This window comes from Paramisgurnus dabryanus, chromosome 20 (genome assembly GCF_030506205.2).
Source record: "Paramisgurnus dabryanus chromosome 20, PD_genome_1.1, whole genome shotgun sequence".
NCBI lineage: Eukaryota > Metazoa > Chordata > Actinopteri > Cypriniformes > Cobitidae > Paramisgurnus > Paramisgurnus dabryanus.
This window is the reverse complement of record NC_133356.1, coordinates 33,833,015-33,843,756: the sequence shown is the minus strand read 5'-3', so window position 1 is coordinate 33,843,756 and position 10,742 is coordinate 33,833,015. Positions and strand designations below refer to the sequence as shown.

The window sequence follows — 10,742 nt, the reverse complement described above, 5'->3', positions numbered from 1 at the left end:
TAATATATGTGGAGATAAATAAACCTTTGCACTAAATCTGGCTACTTTGATCCATTTCTGTGTTCTGGCTCTGACACACCAAGAGACATGCTGGAGATTTTAAACATCTTTAAACCAATCTCCTTATGTCCAATATTTATATATGTCCAATATTTAAAGTATATTATGTGTATCTATTTATTCACACACTTCATATGCAAGAAAGTAATGCAGTGTTTTTAAACTTATTTTCTTTGTATGCTGTCAGAATATGAATATTGGCTCAATAAAGGACTATTAATGGAAATTCACAATTCAGAGATTGTATATATTTAGTTTTATTTTGTGCAGCTTGCTGGATTGGAGCTTAAAGCATCAGTTTATAATTTATGTAAATTTAGCATACAGTTATTTTAATTTGTGTCATTTAACTCGGTTATGCAGTTCCTAGCACAGATAATAAACAAAGCCTTTTCTGTATTGTTGAGTTGTATTATTTATTATTTATTTGTATTAATACAAATAATGTAATGCCCGAGTAAACACAATGGGTCTGAAAATAAAACAAAAGCAATTGGTTTGAAAATGCTTTATTTCTGATCAATATTGGGAAATCCCCTACAGTAGTGTTAAACACAAAGCTTCCTTTTATAACATGTTATAACTACTGTACATTTATTCAAAATAAAAACCTGAAGCACCACACTGATATTCAGGCCGTTTGCTATGTTTTTTTTTAGTCAAGATCGTTCAGATGTACAACTTGGCTGAAGTCTACCAATGGTAATTTCATAAATATATTTGTCCTAAAAAGCAGACAGCCATCTATGAAAGTCTGAATGCTTATGATATCGTAATATTTTTTGTTTTATACTGTATACGTTTGCACATAACTTAACTATTATCACTTTATCATTATAGTGTACTGAGCATAGAATGTGTAAAGCCAATGTATGTAATTCATTTTAGCCTTAAACTGCAAAGACTCACTCCACTGCCTAAACCTAAACTAGCTAAAAGGATTCGTGTTAAAGCTCACGTAACACACGCTGTTTCTGCATTTCTGATATTAATCTGGAGTACCTATGGAGTAGTATGACATCCTTTATATCTCTGAAGATTCTTTAGTTTAATCAGATTTATAAAAGAAAGATTAGCTTTACCGAATCTTTCCGATAACGTACGAAAAAATGAAGAAGGAGGAGTTATAACACGGGAGGAGCGAGTACGAGTCATGCAACACTATACAACACTGTTTTAACTTATGATTCACTACATGTTCGTGTCATTTATATAATATACACGCGCCTATTTCCAACATAATACAGAAGTCTTACTTACCGCGTGTAACTCGTCATGAAAATCCACCGCATCAAACACACACACGCAAAACTCCGCTGCTAATCCGGATAATAAACTATATCCATTGTTTCCATAAGGCTGGATGTCTTCTCCTTACATCCAAAAACACACTTCTTGTTGTGCCATTGTTGACTTTTGAAATTAAACAAAGCTGAGTGGCGTGATAAGCTGTTAGCAAGCTCTAGCGTCTCCCGCTGACTGACGGCTGGGCGGGGTTTTCCAGGGGAAGTTTTCCGGCGGAAGCCCATATAAAGAAGTGATACGTATCGAAAACCCCTGAAACGTCAGTTAGAACCGTAATCGAAAAAAATTAGCCGAAACTTGTACGAACCCTGGCGAAGTGCATTCGGCACAGAAATACTCTGAAACACGCCCAACTGCATTTTTGACACTTTGCCTACATTTAGCATGAGGAAACAACTCTATAACTGTGTTAATAAGTCAGAATGCTTGAAATACCATTAAACCCCCCCTTTAACAGACTTTCATTTACTTGGATGACACATTATCTTAAAGAACTGACAAAGAGTACTCACAACAGACATAAGTGTATTTCTGTCAAACACTAACAATATTTTGTTTAATGATATTTAATTGTCTAATATTTGCCAGCTGACGGTTATCCATCCTCTCCTGCACGACTATGCAGCCGGGAGTCGCACTGGAGTGACGTCAACTTCCTCTTCAACTGATTGGCTAAAGGAGCTGTCAATCTACAACTAGCGGACCAATGGTGACGCTTAAGTCCGCCCTGATTTGCATGAAACTAACGCAACTTTTGGAAAAGCAAGCGCAGAGTGTGGAAATAAGAGCGAGAATAAAAACAGCACAAGCATACAAAACAAATAAATATGAGCAGAAAATATTAGAGAGAAGAAATAAAAGAGTAATATAAACAAAGAAAATGTCATTTTGTATGCAATTTGGATAACTTTGCATTCGTTTTTCAGTTTTGTGCAATTTAATTTTAATTCTGTTTAAAGATCAAATTTGCGCTTATTATTTTTTCATTCACGCATATTATTTTTTGAACCGTGACCTCAATACATTAGGCGGGAAATTTATTCCATAGAACTGTACCAACTCACTCACTGCGCGAATAACAAAATCTCAAGTGCAAGGAAATCTCACAGCCACGCGCATTACATTATTCAGGTGCAAGAAGGTCACCGGGCAGCACGAAATGCGCGTTGGTACTGATAATAATAGCATAATTATTTAAAACTATAATGGTCAAACATGCCAACTATAGTTATGAAGGCTAGCGCGGTCGGCTGTAGACCTATATGTCTGACTATCGTAGCGAGGAAATGCCACTATCTAAAATCACATCTTGTGGTGATTAACTATCATGTGGCGTTTGTCGGACTTGGGAGCACCAAACATACCTTTAGTAAAGCATAAAACTTCAGCCCAGCAACGACAGTTGGAAATCTCCAAGACTTTTGCGAGAGGAGCAAAGTACCATAGTGACATCAGTCAGGCAGGTGAGGGCTTACTGACCGCGTGACCCGTTAATGCTGTAAACTAATTTCTCCAGCTCGGGATCAAAAAAGTTTTATTATCTTCTTGATTATGTAAATGGACAGCAGTAATTTAAAGCATTGATTGGAGTATCCATAAGTTTTGCGCAGTTATTTACGGGATGATGCAATACGTTATTTCGTTTCGTATCTGCTTTGAAAAATTATAATTAAACATATTAACTGTAGTAACATGAAATAGTATTTATTTTCGTTTCTTTTGAGTTTAATATGAATTATGGAACAGTTTTTGTCATTGTTTGTAACCCATTTTATTGTGCAATAAATTATTTAACGTTCAACCCGTTGCGTTTGGAGGAGTGCGTTATATCCACGGAGTGTTACCCGAAAAACACTCTAAAAATGTCTAAAGAAATTGGAATCAAGGTTTTGCTTACAAGAAACAATGTTAAGCTCGGCATGTTCTTTCTAGTTTTTTTCAGGTTGCTATTGTATGAAATGTATTGTACAAAATGGGTTATTAACGATGACAAAAAATTATATAATTATTATATATATTATATATAAAAATATATATATGTATTGCTATATATATATATATTATACCTATGGAAATAAATATTATTTTATGTTGTTATTGCTAATATAATTTGTTGTTTTAATAATAAATAAGAAGACGTTTCCGATGCTTTGCGGGGGTGGGGGTTGTGCTTTTGGGCTTTACTGTTGTGCGGTTAACCGCATAACCGCATGATTTTTTTTATGCTTCACCGCGGTGAGAAAATATCCTAACCGTCACAGCATGTACATTTATCTGTACCCACTGTCCCAAACACTTTACCTTCTCTCCAACAGGAACCATTCTACATTTTACCATTATCTCCCTTACAAAAAATCTAGTTTTATTGTAGTAAAAGAGTAGTAATCATGTGTGTGTGTGTGTGTGTGTGTGTGTGTGTGTGTGTGTGTGTGTGTGTGTGTGTGTGTGTGTGTGTGTGTGTGTGCGTGCGTGCGTGCGTGCGTGCGTGCGTGCGTGTGTGTACCCGGTATTTATCAAATGTCCCACAAAGATGTGTGTGAGAGAGAAGTGAATAATATAAAAAGTAAAATATTATCCATGTATTTTCATCATTCTAAATTGTGGCCAATAGCAACACATTGTACTGTAATGTGTGTGGACATAAGATGGACACATTATATGTGTATAAAATGCATGAAATGCAAACACAACTCAACTACACAGTAAAAATGTGCTTCTTATGTGTTGTGTTGGCTGGCATGAACAGGTTATGTGTTCAGTATGTATGATGTCTTATCATACGGCATCTGTTCAGATGGGGCCTGTGCTGTGTAGACTGACACAAATGTGTACAATTTCAAAAAGTTTAAAAAAATTTAAACATCAACAGTGATGAAAAACTTTGTTTCATTTATACTTATTTAAGATAAACATGGTTTTTCCCTAATATCTGGATCAGAATAGAATTTTCTTTTTTTGTTTCATATTACCACAAAAACGAATGGCACTTTAGTGGTAAATAACCATAAATTCTGTCTATATTAGTTGCAATAAGGCTAAAGTAAACATCTGTAAACAACATTACATACATTTGTATGACTGCATTGATTTAAAGAGCACCAATTATGCTAATAAATTAGCACGTTAGCACCTTATTGTAATATCCCATAGTACATACATGTTATTAAAACTTGAACTAATGCACTGTGAGTCTTATAAATTGCTTACATACCTCACCGATTTCTGCCAGTCTGGAAAACGCTCGGTTTAGTTCCTGTCTCCGCCTCCCAAAATGTCTGGTGTATTCGGATTGGTCAGATGACTACTCAACTGTTATTGGTCAACTGGGTTCGGCGTGTGTTTGAAAGGTTACGCCCCTGACTACGCGTGGGTTTTCCGGTTCTGACTGAGAGTCACAGGCAACGTAAACAAGCGTTATATTTCTCTATAAACGATGGTGTCTGTACTGCCTTACCACTTCAAGCTCGATCCAGAGAGTTCAGACGGCCGTTACGATATAAACGATCTCCGTCAATGAACGCGATTGGATTTAACTTTTTTAGGTGTCCTTAGCTCTGCCAGAATGCTAAACGAAGACGAAAATGTATTGCAAAGACATCCAAAAGGTAATTATAATGTACTACATTACTTTGCAAACTATATGGAAACACCAAATGTAGCACATAGAAAGTATTTTTTGAAATGATTATAAAACTATTTCACTTATTAACATTATTTTACTATAGTAAACTTTATTATAAAAGACCGCTTACATACTATATTACTGTGCAAACTATATGGAAACACCAAATGTAGCACATAGAAAGTATTTGTTGAAATGATTATAAAACTATTTCATTTGTTAACATTATTTTACTATAGTAAACTTTATTATAAAAGACCGCTTACATACTATATTACTGTGCAAACTATATGGAAACACCAAATGTAGCACATAGAAAGTATTTGTTGAAATGATTATAAAACTATTTCATTTGTTAACATTATTTTACTATAGTAAACTGTATTATAAAAGACTGCTTACATACTATATCACTGTGCAAACTATATGGAAACACCAAATGTAGCACACAAAAAAGTATTAATTGCAATGAATGTTAGTTCTACATTATTTTACTATGGTAAACTTTATTATGAAAAACCGCTTACTTATAAGTGCTATGTTTTTACTTATTAGGTTTTAAGGAGAATGCAACATGTTCCAGGGCCTCTTACCTGCGTGATTCATCATCCAGGTTTTGCACAAATTGTCTAAATCCCTACACACAGAACATTTATTGTACCGACTATAAGCCTTTGAGGTGCAGGACTAGAGTAAGTTTTATTACATTTTTAAACCAATAACACTAAAGTATCATTATAGTAACAAAGTACCCAAAAGAACAAAAGATGTAACTTTAAAGAAAATATAATAGTCAGTCAAAAGTTTTTTTTATTTATTACAAATATATATTTAAATGTTAAACAATATACAAATAAACATACTTTAGTAACCATATTGTGCTCTTGTTTCAAAAATTGTTCAATTCATTTCTTACAGCTATCTATTCAGATAAATGGCATATCAAAGCTTTGTCAGCTGGTGCTATTTAAGACGACACTATAAGGTTATCATCCTGTCGTGTGTTGTTCTCCAGATACGCTTGGAGCTTCCTGATCAGATCGGTCACAATTTTGGCTTTCGACGACCCCTGCACTGAAGATGGCATGCAATCACGTCCTCCTTTGAAGGTCTCTCAAACTGTGATGCCAGGTCCATTGGAATCGGGGTTTCCTTCAGCTTATCTTCAAATACCTCATCAAACACAAGCCTGATCACATCCTCCACATAACTGTAGAAATATTGCAGTCAATAAATCTTTTGTTTTGATCATTTATTTCCCTGCTTCATACATTAAGTTTTTAATTATGAATGTATTTGAAATAAAACATTACTGCTTACGATATGTCACTTGTGTGTTTTGGGAACATAGCCTTGTACTTTCCCTCTCCTGCTTTTGTTACGGCTTGGTGACATTGTAATGGATGGCTGCAAGGTACAAATACCTGTAAAATATAAACAAGCAATTAATTTATTGTAAAAGTAAATACTACTTTATTTAACACAGTTACTAAAATACTTAAATACCTGCACAGCATTCCAATAAATGAGAAAATCAAATTTTTTTTGCTGCAAATCTGAAATCTCAGGCTACAGACGGCAAAGGCATCCACTGATGATGGTGATGGAAACATTGTGAAACGATGCTACTGCCTGGGTTCCTATTATTATGCAGAGAAAAAAACTTTGTCATCATCAGTTATACATTTAAGACTGGTAGTGGTATCACTAGCTAAATACATCATATGTGTTACATACCTTTGCTCCTCATATGCCAGTCTGACTCCTTGTACTGTGTGTTATGATGTTGCATGTTTGCATACAGTGTAGAAGGATGTGTCCAGCTGCGAATCTAGGATATAGACAAATAAAACAAACATGTATTCAGTCAAAAAGACATATTATAACAATAGAGTACAACGACTATAACTCGTTAGACTATTCATTAAAACGTTAATGTATTACATATTACATGGCCCAACATTAGCAACACACATTACGTGTTTACTTCGTTTCAAAATCTAAGAAAGCTTCAAGTAAATACAACAGTAAAATACATATAACTTTAAACAAATCATCTGTACTTAGAGTTTCTTGAGTTTGATCATGAGAACAAATTTTACTGGTAACAGTTTAGCTGGCATTTGTATTTGTATTTAGCTTAGCAACTTAGCAAGTTTGTAAACATGTCTAAACCAACATCGATAAAAAAAAAACGATAGTCTGCATAATTCAACATACACGTGTGTAAATATGGTACGTTGTTTATGAAATACAGTATTACAACACAAAACAATTAGCTTGCAAGCTTAGCTCTACACGCACATTATGTTAATCTCCGGTTACCGGTTACGTAACGTACAGTAAAAGGCAAATAATAAACGTGAATACTTACAGCCTGTGATCCAGAAGTAGCCTGACTACGTCAGACTTTGTACTTCCGCTAAATTTCATTACGCTTCTGTACTCAGTCTGAGATACCTCCCATTCAAACCGTTTTCCTCAGGTTTCAAAACAACCGGCGAATCAATGAACAGAGGGCGGGCTGAGAGCCGTGACGTAGACGCTAAGCGCCGAATGTACGGTTGTAGTTTGTAGTGGACATGGAGGCACAGAAAGATATTTGCTCTGTTGTGGAGAACCGGCACTTGCCAACTTAATCCCGAACAAGAAAAGTGTTTGTTAAACATTTTGAATGGAGATTATGTTGTTGCCCTACTCCCGACAGGTTTTGGGAAAAGTTTAATTTATCAACTATTATCGATCGTCAGCGAGAAACTGTGTGCAGCACAGCTTGACGTGCACAACAATCGATATCATGGAAGGAAATTTCATTGTTCACAGTTAATGGTGGAGGACGCATGGGCAAACATTCTTTGGTGACGTTCCTGATTAACCAGAAAAAAAGGTAGGAAGATTTAATTTACATATGGTTATGGCTGTCTGGTGGAAGAGTTTGAGAGGAGAGAGGGGCGTTCCTCCACTTAGACGTGAGTGGAAAGACACCGTAAGGATAGTGTTCAACTAGCTCTGGCCCGATTTACTTTACATAATCTGCATAAGTCGTTCATAGCCATGTTAACTTCGGTATTTCGCTCGATGGGTTTGTTTTCACATCATGCGTGTGTTTTACAGCAGAAATTTGATGCGGCTGAGCTGGCGCATAACGCACATCATATCCAAACGTTATGTGATTGGCTTACGTTTAGACCAATGATTTTAAACTTCAGACAAGCCCCTCCCATGAGAAGGAAAACGATTGTCAATTATGCCCAGCCAGACTCTGTCTATGAAGCGAAGCAAAATAGCAGAGGATGGTTCTACCAGGCTAATCCAGAAGTGCACAGTAATCCAACTTTCAAGAGGAGACGTCGCGCAAATCCAGCTTCGGTTCATGAGAAGCAGTTATTGTGAAAACTCCGTGAACAACTTCTGACTGGATTTTTCCGGAACCGTATTAAACATGATGTCCTCTGTGGAAGTCCATAAAGTGCTATTTTTCCCTCGCATCTAAAGAGACAGCGTCTACTCGAGAGATTTAATCGCTTAAACAATGAAACAAGAGTTTGCAAACAGAGTCAATGCAGGGACTCCCAACCTCCGCCATTTTAGCTCTCTTCTGACTCGGCGCTCCCCACCCCCGTCTTTGAGGGCGTACCCAAGCAAAGCAGAGAGGGCTGAACTATGATAATGTTGGTCTTATCTATGTCACTAATCCCAGGAAGTAAACTGTTGCCTACAATCCGAGTGTTTTTTGTAGTCCTCGAACGTTAGAGACGATAACTCGCGTCATCGTTTTCTTTGAGGTATGTACTTTTTGAATATCGTTAGCATGTACTAATGCACACTTACACACAAAAGTATGTTTAAAAACGTGTATCCCATAATAGGTGCTCTTTAAGATACTAATAATGCTCTGGGTCCACTAGACCCACAAACATCGTCTAAGTAACAAAATAATGAACACCACACAAGGGTTAAAGGCCGAGTCCAAGTCGAGTCCGCCCGAGTCCAGAAAGTAATTAAATTGAAAAAAGATACAAATTTGTATTGTAAATGGTTACTTTCTGTTAATACTTTAACCTTTCAACCCATTTAACCAATGGAAATATAAAAATGTAATAAAAATACCTCTATTGCATCTTGTCATTGAACATTTTTATTCTATGTCAACTAGTTTCCTATCAAAACTGATTTCAAAGAAAAGAAAGGGATATAAAGCTATCTTCTTTTTACCAGATGTCTTGCAAATAAATTCTCTATGATTTTCGTAAGCAAAACAAATTATTGCTGACTTTGAGGACATCGTGCTAGTCACGCATTGATGTGTGTGATGTGTTTGTCTGCAAGTATGATGCGACTGGCTGCTGCCTGCCAGTGTGTGGCAGTAAAATAACAGGAGGGGAGACATTGGTCCCGTACACACTGCATATTAAATTGGGTTGTCACTTCACCTTTTAATGCTTAATCCTGTTCTGTACACACACACTTCAGTAATTTACGGGATTTACGCACAAAAAAGCAGAGGACCTGGCAACACTGCAAGACCGCGCGCTGTGTAGCAGCCTCACAAAAGAAGCGTACAATACAAAACGCCGGACGGAGGTTCATTGCAAAACACAATGCTGCTGGATTATTTTGGTCAATGCTGTGAGTGATAAGCACGCGAGACGGCAGAACGTTGCTATGGTTATCTCTGTGTCAATCATCACATTTTCGTTAGTGAGTCTTGTTCCATACAGACATGAAACGAACATTTAGGGGATTCACTCCCGCATTTAAATGCGGTTGTCACTCTCGAAAGTTTGCAGTGTGTACGAGACGAGACATTAATTAATTTCTCATCTCAAGTTCATGCTGTTTTTAATGTTGCACATGACGTGGACTCGACTGTACTCGGGATATTTTCCGAGTCCAAAATGCCCAAGTCCGAGTCAAGTCCGAGTACAAATTCACCCGAGTGCGTGACAAGTCCGAGTTCATTCAAAATTGGACTCGAGTCCGGACTCGAGTCCGAGTGCAAGTTCGAGTACCCCAACTCTATAAATGAAAGCTCTGACAAATGCTTGACACAGTACAATGGCTTATCTTTCTTTTTTAGAAGACTTGGCAAATCATCACCGGGAGTGTGTTTTCAAAGATTGCGTCGATGATGCTGGTTATATGCGGATATCCAAGGTCGTTGTCTGTCCTCCTCTTGTTGCACTGATTTCACGTCGGTGTGTTTTGACACGTTTTTTTTGGCTGATATTTTAATGTCAAACTACTTTTTATTTCTAGAAGTGTTCTCCTACTGATCTCTCCTCATACCCAACGGAATAAACCACACTGGTAACATGGTGATGGAAAAGCACAACCACGTGACTTATAAAGGGAGGTGTTGTCACCATATATGGTTCATTGGAGGCGTTTCATAATGCAAATGACCATGAACGTGCACAAGCATGGTGCTTAAGAACACATGGGATTCATCATAAAGGTTTACTTACAGTTGTGCGTACGAACCACGTGCGCACGTTTGATAAATCCCAATTTTTTTGTACTTACGCACATATAAAGATGTCCTAGCGGGGCTTCCACCTTCTGTGTCTGAAACCACCTCTACTAGGCGTCTCTATGTATTTAAGTGCCGTCTCTTCTGGTCCTAGTGTCACGGAGTGACTTTTTAGGGCGGAACTAAAGTGACAGAGATTGGTTCCGCCCGTACCGAAATCTCCGAACACCAGTTACTTCCGGGGGAAAAAATCAGGGCTTCATTGAATACAGGTGCATAGAT

General features: G+C 37.0%; 1 long non-coding RNA gene across 1 annotated transcript; it reads right to left on the bottom strand.

Annotated features, from left to right (window-relative positions):
• Positions 1-5,001: 5,001 nt before the first annotated feature.
• Positions 5,002-7,368, bottom strand: LOC135730237 (uncharacterized). Its single transcript, XR_010525930.2, has 4 exons — positions 6,725-7,368; positions 6,494-6,627; positions 6,308-6,411; positions 5,002-6,197 (listed from the first exon to the last, which is right to left on the bottom strand). It is a non-coding gene; the product is annotated as an uncharacterized lncRNA (long non-coding RNA).
• Positions 7,369-10,742: the final 3,374 nt, after the last annotated feature.